This window comes from Macaca thibetana, chromosome 6 (genome assembly GCF_024542745.1).
Source record: "Macaca thibetana thibetana isolate TM-01 chromosome 6, ASM2454274v1, whole genome shotgun sequence".
NCBI lineage: Eukaryota > Metazoa > Chordata > Mammalia > Primates > Cercopithecidae > Macaca > Macaca thibetana.
In genome coordinates, this window is record NC_065583.1 from 136,158,547 (window position 1) to 136,173,509 (window position 14,963).

The 14,963-nt window shown below is 45.6% G+C and overlaps 1 protein-coding gene across 4 annotated transcripts in view; it reads right to left on the minus strand.

The window, feature by feature from the left end:
- PRLR (prolactin receptor) overlaps positions 1-14,963 on the minus strand; it is a 170,477-nt gene that overhangs the window by 122,458 nt on the left and 33,056 nt on the right. The window contains exon 2 of one of the 4 annotated variants that reach the window (XM_050793833.1): positions 12,602-12,765. The exons of 2 other annotated variants lie outside the window; for them this stretch is intronic. The gene's annotated coding sequence lies outside the window, so the exon portion shown is untranslated. Of the gene's footprint in view, positions 1-12,154; positions 12,572-12,601; positions 12,766-14,963 lie in introns of those variants that run through there. One more of the 4 variants, XM_050793832.1, reaches the window with a different exon arrangement.

The following is a 14,963-nucleotide window of genomic DNA, read 5'->3' on the forward strand; positions in this document are numbered from 1 at the left end:
CACAGGCTCTATGTGCCTGTGCTTCTAGGTAGGAGTCATCTGGGTTGCTTTCCTCCTCGGTCCACACAAATGTAAATGTTTCTCCAGGTTCTTCTGGGGACATTATCCCAGTAGTCCTGATAGTTGTTTGAAGGTCTTCAACTGTTGTTAGGTAGAGCTGGCCAATTATCACACATGACTGAGTGTGTGTACTCTAAGGATATTGTACTACCTCAAACTCATGTCTACCAACTCCCACTGCATTTGATGATACTTTTTTTTACATGACAAAGACTAACATACTGGTCCATGTTCTCATGCCAACCAAGGGGCTTTGAGGGTATTCTGACCAGATCAGTACTTAGAGTCTTCCAGACAAATGAAACCTTTGTGAAGAGAATTTATGTGCTAGGTCAAATGAGAAACAACTCGTAATGGCTGACCTAAAGAAACTGAGGCACTGATTCTACCTGAGCCTAAATCCCAGAGTTAGCTGGCCAAACAGTGCTTCTTCCCAGGGAAATGTTACTGCCGACAAAAATATTTTCCCCTCTGTAAATTGTGATGTAGTGTTCTCTACAGTAGATAGATTTTCACACAGATAGATTTGACTGTTAGTGTTACAAACAAGAGAAGGAAGGAAAAACAGAGAAAGAAGCAATAAAGAAGAAGGCAATCAGAAGAAGCAATTTCATCTTAAACTTAAACCATCCAGAGTAGTCTACAGTCTTATATTTACTAGGAGCATGAAAGAAGCTCATTCTGCCATATGCAGTGGATCATTTAGCACTGGGATGGAATTGCTTTATTTCACAAAGAAACAAGGAACTGGAAAACATTTTGCTCGACAGCAGGAGGCCTCTGCTGTTTCTGCAGTGATAGACTTCATTTAGATAATTGAGCAGGTGGGATCTCAAGGGCTACAAAAGTGAAGTCTTAAATAAGTGAGGGAACCTGTCCAGGTTCATGGAATCTAAGAAGGGCAGAGGCAGGATTTAAACCCTTGTGGGCTCAACTTCCACAAACCACGCCCTTAACCTCACCGGCCATGCCTTTGGGATACAACGACCTTTCAGAAGTATTTTTAAATTATACTACACACTTCTTAGCATTCCTGTTTCTCAGATTTTCCATATTTGAAATAGTTAATGTGGGAAATAATAGTTTGTGGAATACAGACACCATAAACACACTGTTATTGTTTACCCACTTTTAAACAATTATAAAACCATGCTCATAGTTAGCAACAACCTGAGACGTTCTCTAGTCCAATCTCCCACCCAAGGAAAAGCATTCCTTCTTCAACTCCTCGGCTGTTGCGACCCCTACTTCCAGCCGTGGTGCGAACACATCAGATGCAGAGTAGGCACTACCCTGCCAAGTGTCCATTCACTGCAGAGAGCTCCAACTGCTAGAAAAACCTGGCCACCTTATAAGCTCATTTCACTGCTCCTAGTTTTGTCATTTGGAGCAAAGAAGAATCTCCTTCTCCTACTTCCATATGACAGTCCATTAAAGATCAGACAGCCACCAGGTTCCTCTGAGAATTTCTCTTCTACAGGAAACAACATGTAATTAGTTGTTTTCACAGTCTCTGGTTTCATCAGTCTGTTTCCTTAATGGATACCCGGTGAGTTGCCAATGTCGCTTGTCAAAGGTATTAAGACATCACAGAACTGGGTACAGAGCTCTTGATATATCCTGGCCTTAAGTCTCAGGTCCGCCAACAAAGCTGGCAGCCCGTGGTGTGCCTTCTGGGACCAGAGAGTGTGGCATGATCCCAGGTCCTGAGTCTCTCTCTCAACGAGCCCATCATATTGGCTTAACCAAAGCCAATGGTCTCCAGGACACGGAAAAGGGAGTCCCTTAGGCTCCAGGAATTTTACCCTTCAGTTCACACTGGGAGAAGGTCATAGAGCTCCAGTGAAATCTGGTCTTGTTAGATCATTTGTGGTTGGCTGCAGATGCACATGTGGGCATGTGATAGTTTCAATTTAGATAGAAAGCCCACAACTGAGTGGAGTGTTGAAACCTCAGGGTTATAGACTGGTTCATCTGCGAGAAAACCACAAGTATGATATTTGAAGGACCCTACCATCTTCTTTTGCCAAGTTACTCATTCAGAGCCTAAAAGTTTTCAAAGTATTGTCCCCAACTGAAAGAAAGAAACCCTGTGACAACTTGAATTTATTTGTATAGAAGTAAATCTACAGTGGATCATACTAGATGTCAAATGACCATCTCTGCTTATGGTCTGAATTCTAAGGCATCAGAAGATTTGCCCTTACCTATAACACCTTGCTCTTTTAGATTCCTGGGATGATATAAAGAATTCTGGATAATTGGAATAACTGGAATTCCTGATACTTGAGAATTCCTGATAGTTGATTAAAAGGTTATCCTCAGAAGAGTATTTGCGTTTAAGTGGGAGACCCTTAAACTTTCAAGATAAAAACCAGCCAGGCACAGTGGCTCACGCCTGTAATCCTAGCACTTTGGGAGGCCAAGGTGGGAGGATTGCCTGAGGTCAGGAGTTTGAGACCAGCCTGGGCAACACAGTGAAACCCCGTCTCCACTAAAATACAAAAAATTAGCCGGGTGTGGTGGTGTGTGCCTGTAGTCCCAGCTATTTGGTAGGCTGAGGCAGGAGAATTGCTTGAACCTAGGAGGAAGAGGTTGCAGCAGTGAGCCGAGATTGCTCCACTGTACTCCAGCCTACGTAACAAAGCGAGACTCTGTCTTATAAAACAAAAAACAAAAAACAAAACAACAACCAACCAGACAATCCTACTGGACTAGAATGACTGAATCGGCATGGGCATGGGATCCATTGCACCACATGGACCCTTGCTTATTGTGTCTACCTGTCAGGTCAACTCTGCTTGTTTCTTATCCTCTTCCCCTCCTCATAGGGAATGATTCTACTTGGCCGAAGCAGGGACTCACCAAAGCTATAGGTAAGATGGGGTGGTAGAGTTCTAAGCATTTTACATGTGTGTATGCAATCTTCCAGATAACACAAGTATCCACAAGGCAGCTGTGAAGTCACCTGACTGTTACATGTGAGGAAAGGGGGTAGTTAAGTTTAGCATAGTGCCACACATATAGTAAATGCTCAACAAATGTAGGTGTTATTGGTTTAGAATGATAATATTTTGGCATGGCTTAAGCCAAAGTCCACCTCTAGATTATAGTAACAAAAGAAAGTTTTGTTTTGCATAAACACAATTTCAACTGCTGGAAGGACTTTAGAAAAACAACTTGTAGGACACTGTGAAGCATCCTTTAGCTTTCAGCTCTCCTTGGGCAGGAAGCCCACTGACCTATGAGTCTTTAGTCTTGCTCTCTAGACTTGGCCCTTCTCTTCATTTCTGATGCTTCGTTCATACATTGAGAGGGACCAATTTCTATATTCTTCCATCTAAATTCAAGAATGTGTTAATTTCATAGTGGGTGTATGTAGCCAGTAGATCAAGTCTCCCAAGAGCTTACTATTATTTAGAGCAATTTTACACAAGGAACGAAATTCTCTTTAAATACTCCACAAGTCTGGCCAGATGACCCCAGTTCCTTCTAAAGTAGTATGCTTTTATTTTCCCCAAACACCTGTTTGATTGAGATGTCAAATAGGAAAGGTAACTTTCCTAAGAAAAGCTTCCAAATGAGTTCCCTGAGGTTCTACGCTTGGGTCTATTCTAACTAAAATTATGGGCCCAGGGTTTGTGTATCTATTTGTCTTGGGTCCTGAGGAGGAACCCAATGGGGATAAAATCCCCATGGCAATGTACTTCTAAAAAACACGGAGTCTTACAGTGAGACCTAGCTCTGGCTCACTGTGAATTTGCTAATAATTAACTCTAGATCTCTGAGCAGGAACAGTCACATTGGTAGAAGGCAGGAATTCTAGCTATACACACACACTGCTGAGAATTACAGGTGGAGGCCTACTAGGAAATAGAGCAAGTTTCACCAGCCTTGACCAAGAGTCTTTGTCTGAGACCAACCCATTGATTGCTTGTGGGGAGGGAGTCTGTAGGAGGGAGAGAGTCGTGATTGTATTCTGCGGCGTCTCTTTCTGTTCAGACTACAGGGAGCAAGACAAAAGTGTTCCCAACCATATTAGTGTTGTCTGATTCATCGAATGTCAAGGTGGAACGAGACCTCAGAGACCATGGACCTCAAAACACCCACTGAGCCTTGCTGGGCTTATCTATCTAGGAGACAATCGCCATATATGGATCTACAGCCTTTAAGTGCACACTGGGCACAGGATCCATTGCACTGTCAGAGTGAAATACACACTGAGTATCAAAGACTTTGTATGAAAAGGGGAATGGAAAATATCTCACTAATAACTATATTATCACACATTGAAATGACAATATTTGGGATATATTGAAACAAATAAGATATATTATTAAAATTAATTGCACTGGTTTCTTTAATTTTTTTTTTTGCTAGAAAATATAAAGTTAGATTTGTAGCTCACATGCTATTTCTATTGGGTGTGCTGTTGTAACAAGCACACATTCCCTCTCCTCGAGGTTCTCCCTCAGGGTGACGCTGACCTGATGTTCATCAAGACCTACTGTCACACTGGCTAGTGCTGCCAAGCCATCTAGACTACAACTTATTCTAGATTCACCCTGGAGAGCTCTTAGAGGGCATATCTTCTTCACCCAGAGAAGGCATTTATGCCTTATTAAGGCCTCAGTTTACCCACAGGAAATGGCTCTTCCCTATGACCCTGGGAGGTGCTAGTGCTACTCAGGGCACCTGTGTTCTGGTGCACCTGGCCCTTTAACTAAAAGAGAATGGGGCAAAGGAGAAGGTGGGGAGCAAGTGTAAATACCTCGCTGTGGAGCAGAGGCAGCTACCACCCCACCTGTGCTAGGGTGGCCCTGGCTAACTCATTTTTCTCCACCCTTGATTAAGCAGATTTTTACAATGTTCTTGCTTAAAAATCTATTTGATTCACTGAAAAGTAGTTACAAGTGGTTACACTGGGAAGATGAGTACTACTCTTCTGCACCCCGCTGTGTGATAAAACTGCCTGCCCTCAGGAAGCAGATCCTGGCTCTTGCTGGGTGGAGGTGGTGCCAGCCTACACTAGAGCACCCGCGGTGGCATGTGGCTAGGATTATCAAAGGGAGATTGCAGGCAGCTGGTGTGTACCAGGAAGCGCACCAAACCAGCAAAGTCCTGGCCCCTCTATTCAGTAGCTGCAGGATCCTGGGCAAGCTGGCCTCCTGATCAGTAAAATGGGTATAAGAGTGCCTGCCAGAAGGGTACTGGCCAGGCATGTTGGCTCACACCTGTGATCCCAGCACTTTGGGAGGCTGAGGCAGGTGGACCACTTGAGGTCAGGAGTTTGAGACCAGCCTGGCCAACATGGTGAAACCCCATCTTTACTAAAAATACAAAAATTAACCAGGCGTCATGGTGCATGCCGTAATCCCGGTTACTAGGGAGGCTGAGGCTGAAGAATACTTGAACCTGGGAGGCGGAGGTTGTGGTGAGCTGAGATTGCGCCACTGCACTCCAGCCTGGGTGACAAAGAGAAACTCCGTCTCAAAAAAAAAAAAAGGTTGTTATGGGGAGTAAATGTGAGCATTCTAACACTATCAACAGATGAGACCTCACTATTACTGATAAAATGTGTCCCAGGTGGGAGTCGAGATGCCGGAGTTCTAGGTTCCTTGCCCCTCATTTAGCTCTATGGCTGGGTGCAGGCCCCTGACCTCTTCAGCCTTAGGTTCCTTATCTACAAAATGGATTACGAAGGTTCCTCTCAGTGTGAAGAGTTCATGATTTTCATGACCCCAAGCCCTTTAAATAATAGTGAAAATCAAAGAAACTGAGCCCAGAAAGGTCAAACCACTTGTCTAAAGCCACACAGCTTTGGGGCAGCAGGATCAGAGTAGACATCCTGCTTCCCAGTGCAGGGTTTTCCTGCTGGAGCCCAGGAGCCTCCCTGTCTACCCAGGGAAATGAGACGCAGGAATTCAAGGGGCAAGAGGGAGAGAGCCCCATTGCCTTGGCTTTGGAGGTCAGGGAGTCCATGCTTCTGAGGTGAGTCGGTCAGCAGCAAAGTCAGCCCTATCAAAACCTCTGTGGACACAGATCCTTCTGGTCTCTCCCTCAACTGTTACTGTATATCCCCAATCATTTTCCCTTGGCAGCTCAATTTGACTTTGGCTTATTGTGTCAGCAACCTTTTTTGTCAGGCAGGTGCTGTCTCCTTAATCTCCTGCTCCTGCAGTCACCTGGGGCAGCCACCCAGCTCCGTCAGGAACTTGCTAGGAAGAAACTGGCCATGCCTGGAAAGTCAGGCTCTTCGAGCTCAGCTCTTGCTAATTTCAGCAGCTTGCCTTCTGATATTTTATTCCTCTTTACCTGGAATTCATTTTGGGCCATCTGATTCGTTTAATCTTCACATAAAAGATCAACATACCTTATTTATTTTTTAAAGGACCGATTCTAAGGTGAGCAAACACTTTTACACTCATCAGCTGCTCCTTGGGCAGCCTGGGATCAGTCCAGGTTGCACATTCTCTAACAAGCTTTGTCTCCAAAGCTCAGCATGGAGGCTCTGCTTCAGCCCACTGAGTGAGCGACAGACATGGAGAAGTTTGCTTTTGTGGGCTCATCAGGACAAGACCTTCATTGGTTCCCCCTTTAAAAGAAATGGCAGTTGTTTTTCCCCGGTTGGGGCAACTTGCATGGTTCTGTGTACACAGCTTGGAGAACAGGGAAGAAAAATCAGAACCCACAGTATCTACTCCTTCTCATCTTGCACCTTTTAGCCAGGAGTATTATTCAAAATATTTTCCTGGTATGGCTTAAGCCCTGACCAACCAAAAAAGACACAAGATGTAAATAACTGGCAAGTCCACACTAATACAAACCGGTAGAATCGCAATGCCGTCCGCTATCCTAGGAGCTTTTTATTTACACCCAGCATAATCTAACATTTACTGAGAGAGTTCTGAATGTCAGACACTGTTTTAAATGCTTTCCAGGAGTTAACTCATTTACTTATTATTGAAAACTTTATTAGGTAATGTTTAGGTTGAATTGTGCCCTCCCACCCCAAATTCATATGTTGAAGTCCCAACACCCAGGACCTCAGAATGTGGTGTTTTTTGGAAGTAGGGTCATTGCAGATACAATTAGTTGAGATGAGATTATGAGGGTGAGCCCTAATGCAATATGATTGGTGTTCTTATAAAAAGGGGAAATTTGGACATAGATACATGCACGCAGGGGCAGCACCACATGACGATGAAGGCAGAGGTAGACGGTGCTTCTGCAAGCTAGGTAACACTAAGGATGAGCAGCACAGCACCAGAAACCAGGAGACAGGCATGGCACAGATTCTTCCTCACAGTCCCAGAAGAGATCCAACCAGGCTAACGGACACCATGCTTTCAGATTTCTGGCTTCCAGTACTGTGAGACAACGCATTTCTGTTGTTTCAGCCACCCAGTTGTGGTACTTTGTTACGGCAGCCCCAGCAAACTAGTACAGGGGGACAATATAATTATCCCATTTTACATGTGGAAACCGAGGCACAAAGCGATTAAGTTCTTCCCCAATGCCCCACAGCTAACACTTGGCAGGCAGTTTGCTCCAGAATGTGCCCTCTTAACTACATTACCAAAAATCATTCTGGCTGGGTACAGTGGCTCACGCCTGTAATCCCAGGCGTGAAGGGGAAGGCTGATGAGAGTGGATCGCTTGAGGTCAAGAGTTCAAGACCAGCCTGGCCAACATGGCAAAACGCTGTCTCTACTAAAGCTACAAAAATTAGATGGGCATAGTGGCAGGTGCCTGTAATCCTAGCTATTCGGGAGGCTGAGGCAGGAGAATCGCTAGAACAGGGGAGGCAGAAGTTGCAGTTAGCCGAGATTGTGAGATTGTGCCACTGCACTCTAGTCTGGGTGACAGAACGAGACTTTGCCTCATTAAAAAAAAAAAAAAAAAAGAAGAAGAAGAAGTGCTGCTTTGGCCTAAACAATCAGTTGCTTTTTCTTTGAAATAATTTTTAATTTGAACAGAGTCCTATCATAATCAGAAAAGAATAAGTGTACCCTGTAGGGGTCAATGATCTTTCCCTAGTGAGCCCATCTTGTTCTGCTGCACTGTGCTAGAGCATCTTGACCACTGTGTATCTACTTATAACCAAAGAGGAATCTTCTTTCCAACAGAGGCTCTGGGGAAGAGCCACACAGCTGGGTCCTTGAACCTGGTGATGAGCAAATACTGTAAGGAAGCTGGTCGGGTTCCAGACACACAGTGAGCTTTTATCAGGAGGAAATATTTACATAATGGGGATTTTACACTACGATGACCAAAACAAAGCCCCTAGAGACACTGACCACACAGAAATGATCCAATTAACAGATGCGTTATTTTCAAGAAGCCTCCCTCCCTGGCCTGCCTTCCCCTTGAACAGGAAGTCTGAGGTGGCCAGGTGTGCAGGGAGAAAGAGGCTTCTGAGGAACATCATTTCTAGCCTATTCTATTGTAACAGCGTCCTAACTGTTCTCCATGTCATCTCTCTTGTCCCCTCCAAACTGCTCTGCACATTTCAACCAGAACTTTCCTTCTGCCAATGCAGATTTAATCATACATCTCTCCTGCCGACAGACCTTCCATAGATCTTCTTAGCCTCAGCCTTGTTACCCGGCCTCAAAGTCCATCTTTAGAAATTCTGTTCTGGTTATCACTCAAATAACAGACACCCCAAGAAAACAGATTCTTGTGAGACACAGACACTGTATCTTTCATATAGAAAAGTTTGGATGCAGAGACTTGGCTCTGCCCCCCACCCTGGGTCTCACTTCCCCCTAGGCTGCACCGTTAAGATTTCAGCTAGTTGAATCCCAGTTTTCCAGTGACCATGAGGCTTCGTCAGTGCCTTTGCTCTTGCAGTGGGCTTCTTCTGCCGGGAACATGCTACCCAGAGCCCTTCTCCTTCCATCTCTACCTTCAAGTTCAGGCATCAAGTCCAGAGGGATTCTTCCTAGATCAGCCCATTAGGGTTCCAGGCCCTCTCATGCAGGCCCATGGTTCAAATGTCCCTCAGGACCATGGACTTCATCATGTTTGACATGATCATCACTGGTCCATGTGCCTGTCGTGCCCACATACTTCTTGGGGACAAGGACTGTGTTTCATTCATTTTTGTATTGTCAAGTCCTACTCTGTTATATAATTGGTGCTCAGTCCCAATGTTGAGAGAATACATGAGTGAACGAACGACACACACTTCAACATTACAAACAATTAGGGCATGGTTCTATGCTCTGTCATGAGCATCTGTTTTTTAATGTCCCTGGAAATTCAGGGCTCCTTGTGAATGAGTTAGTGGCAACCTCTGCATGCCATCCTCAGCTCTGTGCCCTCCTCTCTCCCCACCTCTTAATTCTCTAAGGGCTCCAGCATATTTAAATGTGCTCCAATGTCTATGGCTGAGAAGTACCCACTAGCGTGGGTAGAAAGAAAGCATGTAGGGTAAGATAAAAGGAGCTAAGCCTAAAAAGGTTATGGAAAGTCAGGGAGAAAAAGTGTGAACAGGAGGAGGAAAGGATTTGAGAGGTGAGAGTCACATTCCCAGACAGAGGAACACAGTCTAGAATTTTCTCTTCTCTTTCTCTCCACTACTACCAAATGCTGGACATTGCCCTGAATATTCAGGACCAGTCCCTTCCATGCATGAAATGAGTGTAAATGAGCAAGAAGATAAAGGTGGGAATTCTGTTTTGGTTAGCTCTCAAATAGCAGATGCCCTCAGAAAACAGATTCTTGTGAGACACAGATGCTGTATCTTTCATATAGAAAGTTTTGGATATGGAGAGCTTAATGGTAGGAGCTCTGCTTCTATGTGGGGCCTCTGTGTACAAGAACTGCCCCGAAGACATCCAGGTACAGCAGAAGCAGCCAGATGCTGTTGCATTAGTAAAGGCCGGCTGTCTCCAAGGCTGATGCTGTGCTCAGATTTGAGTGTGGTTTTTTCCTGCTTGCATTTGTAGTTACGTAGAACTCGTTGGGCCACTTCTTGTGGTTTGAAGAGTCTGAGCCTGGCACATTAGGAGCAACAGAATCACCATGGGGCTCTTCTCGCCATGGACATGTCCTTCTTCTTCAGAGATGTCATTTAGGAGACTTCGAAGTGGCAAGGCAGCAATTCCTTGCCCCACCACTGCCCCCATCTCTACCATCTGTGTGTCTGTCCACAGTGACCCTCAACTCCCCTAGTTATGCAACAGCAGTGGGGAGAAGGAGCAAGATGTATGTCTCTAGATAAGCCCCACATTGAAAAATGCCTTTGAGCAAAGCAGCCCCCAGTTCTTTCCCTTAGGCAAGAAATTCTCAAGAGCTCTCTACCCTTGTACTGACTGTGTAACTCATGTGAGCACAAACACGGGTAGGATATGAACAGATCCAAAGCAAAGCATTCTATCATCTTACTGGGTTCATTCTCTCTCTTCATGTCATCCAGAGAAAGGAAAATGGACACCATGCCTTGGGAGGACTTGATTTTAAGCAGTGATGTTGCACCAAGACACAGGTCTGGCTGATAAGTTCTCTTGCTTGGAGGGCACCACTGAGCTAGTAAATTCTGACTAGCAGGTTCCTATCGGTCCTGCAATCTTTAGGTGAATTGTCAGACCCTCTGGAGAGCTACCCTCTACCATCCAGATTGCTAGCTGCACCCCTCAGGCCGGGTTCTCACATCAGTGAATGGGAGCTACTGCTATTGTTGCACAGATGTTCTCTCCTCCCAAAGGTGAACATCTGGAGGGCACAGATGCCTCATCTTCCTCTCACAGTGATTTCTTAGCACCCAAGTCACCCTGCTTGCTCTTCTTGTTCCATAGAGGTCAGGTGGGCTAATTCTGATGCCTTGTGATTGGGGTGAAAGATGAAGGCATGGAGAGCTGGATTCTTCCTCTGAGGCAAGAATGCATTTTTTTTACCTGGCATGTTAGGTTGGCATGCATCTCCTTTGTTTTTCTGCTTCCCTGCAGCATGGCTCTGGTTCTGTCCATGGAGCGTCTCCCAAGCCAGGTGGAGTTGGTGGCAAAGTGGCGCATTCCTGGCTCACGAGGTGTGTGTCAGGCAAGCTTGATGCTGCCCTGTGGCATGGAGGGTTCAAATAAGAAACCAGCTCACACCTACCCGAGATGACTGGATCAGGGACTGCTAGGCCATTTGTCTTCTGGTGTCTGGGAAAACTTGCTTCTTTAGAAGAGACTTTGAAGGTTTCATTGGTGTAATAAATATTTATTAGATGCCTACAAAGTGCTGGGCTCTCAGGATGAAGGTGACATGGTTCCCGCCCTCATGACCTCATGACACTCTGTCTATAAAATCAGGAAAGGCCTGGTGCAGGTCAGTGAGGGGCTGCCTCTCTCACTGAGCATTGGTTACAAGGCCCTGCCTTACCCCAGGTTAGGCCTCTGTGCGCGTCTCTCTAGCTTGTTTTTCCACTTCTCCAAAACCTTCCTCCTCTTGCTTCTATCTTGTCCTGTGTTCCTTGCAGTTTTCCCTTCATCCACCCTTTCCATTGTTTCTGCCTTCTATCTTGCTGGAAAGTCTGCCCAAATGGATACACAGACTACAATACATCCATACAATGGATTGTTACTCAGTGCTAAAATGGAGAGAAGCCACCAAGCCCTGGAAAGACATGGAGGAACCTTAAAAGTATATTAAGTGGAAGAAGCAGTCAGAAAAGACTCCATTCTGCATGATTCCAACTATATGACATTTCAGAAAAGGCACAAGTATAGAGACAGTAAAAAGATCAGCAGTTGTCAGGGATTTGCAGGAAGGAAGGGAGGGTTATGTTTTAGGGAAGTGAAACTATTCTGTATGATACTGTAATGATAGATACATGTCATCCATTTGTTAAAACTCATAGAACCGTACGACCCAAAAAGTAAACCCTAATGTAAACTCTGGACTTGTTAGTTAATAATGGTATATCAACATGGGTTCATCATGATAAACATACCACACAAACATAAGATGTTATTAATAGAAGAAACTCCGTGGGGGAAAACGGGTATATAGGAACTGTCTGTACTTTCTGTTCAATTTTTCTGTAAGCCTAAGACTGCTGCAAAAAATGAAGTTTGTTAAAAAAAAAATCATCTCAACTCACCCTGATGTCACCCTGGCACAGGCTGTGGCAGCTCTTCAGAGTTCCCTGTCTGGACTCTCTCTGCCTTCCAGTGTGATCTAGAGACGTTCTCAGCTCCATGCCAAGGCAGCCTCCTTGTCTCCCAGTTCACTGCAAGGACTGGTCTGTCATGTGACTGGGCCAGTGTGTTACTGAGCCGCCCTCCTGATCTTTGATCCCACACCTGAACAGCACTGTCTTCCTGGAGCTCCTACGGTCTCAAATGAGCTACGGTGTTGGCCTTTTAAGTTAACACGCTGTCTCCGTGCTCATCTCTTATTCAACATGGCCCTACCCATAAGACCCTTTTTACCACCATTGATACCCCAAACACACCCCACCCCTGCCATTCCCAATTGCGATGAGAAAGATTGAAAGGAGAGAATCAGAACTCCCAGTGAGAAGAGGAAGGGGACCTGAGTATCTCACTTGTCGCCTTTGGGCGGTTGGACACCTCACCCACGCTTCAGGCTGCAGCCTTCCTCATCTTTGTTAGGTGTCTGAGTGGCAAGTTCCGGAGGTAACATCCTCCTCTGCATTTCCTACACTGACAAGGAGAATGCTGTGGCTCTACGCAGTCATCCTTTTACAATCTGGTGAAAGGTACAGCCTACTGTTAATAATTGATCTGCGTATTAAAGAACAGAGTATTTTTGTAGGCAAGGCAGTTCCTTGCTGGAAAATGCAAGGATACATTTTGTTTCAGTTCGTTCCAGGGGCTGGAGCTTCGGGTCAGGTGACAACTTGCTCACATGTGTCTACTGGGTTTGGCTGGGAGTAGAAGGGACAGAGAGAGGACCTCAGTCTTTAACAGGCTCTAAGCAAAAAAGTGAAAAGATTTTGAGTAAAAATATGAATTCTCAAGTTTCCATGAAAAGCAGTCCATCAATTCTTATCAAATATCAACTCTCCTAAAATAAAATAAAATAAAATAAAGAGAAATACTGGCAATGATAAAAGGCCAGGAGAATGGTTCATTCTGAAACTGTGTTTAGCAGTCCTGTACTAAACCTGCATTCCATGAAAGGCTAAGCTGGCAAGTCTGGACTCAATCCTGTAGGCTGTGAAAAGGCAGGGAGGTGACATTAGGCTTTCCAGGCAAGGACGTGACAAATGTGTAAGGTAAGGTAAAAGGAAAGGGAGTGAAGAAGGGAAATAACACGAAGAAAAAGCAAAGGGAGTAAAAAATAGTCCTATTTTATGAAAGGTTCTCATGCATGCACTGTCGGCCTGCTCAGAATCTGGACATCAATAGAGAAGGGGCTTCCAGGAGAGCAGGTGTGTTTTGGGATCCATAAGGCCAACTGAGACTCTTAAAGGAATTCTCCAAAGCTTGACTCCGTCAGCCAGGGGATTAGGAGGAAAATGAATACAGGGGATAGGCTTGGACCTTCAGTGAGCAAAAGCAGGACAAGAAACTTAGCTAGTAGGAACTGCCTCCTCGGGAAGATTGCTCCTGCTGGCATCACCCCTCCTCTGTCTGCCAGGCTGCTACGTGAAGATTGCCATGGGCAGGACAATCCAGTGTGTTTGCAAACTGGGCTAGGTGAAAGCTAATCAGGACCTTCCCCGAAGGAACGGTTCTCAGGAGTGTCTTAATCAGTTCAGGCTGCTATAATAAAGTGCTTTAGACTGGGTGGCTTATAAACCACATAACTTAATTTCTCACAGTTCTGGAGGCTGGACGTCTGAGATCAGGTTGCCGGCATGGTCAGGTTCTGGTTAGGGCTCTTTTCTGGGTTACACACTGCTGACTTCCTGTTATAACCTCACATGGTGGGAAGAAGTGAGAGAGCCCTGGGACCCCTTTTGTAAGCACACTAATCTCATCCATGAAGCCTCCCAAAGGCTCCATTATATTGGAGGTTAGAATTTCAACATGTGAATTTTGAGGGGAGCACAATATTCCGTCCATTTCAGGGTAGAGAGGTGTAGGTTCTTGGAAACCACTTTCTCCTGTCCCCAACTGCTTTTCATTTTATTTTATTTTTAAATCCAAGGTTTAATCCAGTTTGCCGAGGACCTTAGCCATGATGTGGAATCAAAAGTTACAAGTGGGAGAATGGGAAAGTGAGGCCAGCTCCACCCATGTGCTTGATTATAGGATTTTGGGGAGGTCACAGGCTCATTGGGAGCATCTGAAACTATGATCGTTTTCTGTTTTTGTTTTTCTTTCTCTGAACCTTAATCAACTACAGGGTCAACCCCTTTCCTTCTGGCTGCTCCCTCAGGTCTACCCAAGTGCAGGGCTCCCCCTGGGAGGTTCCCCTCATTGCTGGCTTTGCACAGGTGCCAGCACTCCTCAGCTCAGCTGCTTCCCTCACTCACACCAGTCCTTCCTCCCACCTGTTCGGTCCTTGAGGCTGATGTAGTCATTGATGGACCTACAGGCCTAAGTTTGAGTGGAGACTGAAGACGAACCAATTAACTGGTAGTATCCCCAAGAGAGGACCCTCAGGCTGTGGCTGAGGCCCACTCCACAAGGAAGCCTCCCGCACCAGCAACTGCTGCTCAGAGCGTGCACCTCAGTGCAGTGGCTGACTGCAGCAGATCTCTGAGAGGATGAGGTTCAGGGTTTCCTCCCCACTTGGGTATGCCACCCTGGATCAGCACCATCCCCTGAGGACATGCCTTGGACATGCAATGGCATGAGGAGAGGTGAGACTGGCAAGCCCAAGGAGCGATGCCCATCCTGGTTAGAGGGAAAACCGCCTCTGATGGCTGCCCTGACAAAGGCAGGGCCGTCCTGGAGTATTGTGGCATGGATGCCGATGGCGCCATTCCTCCAGCC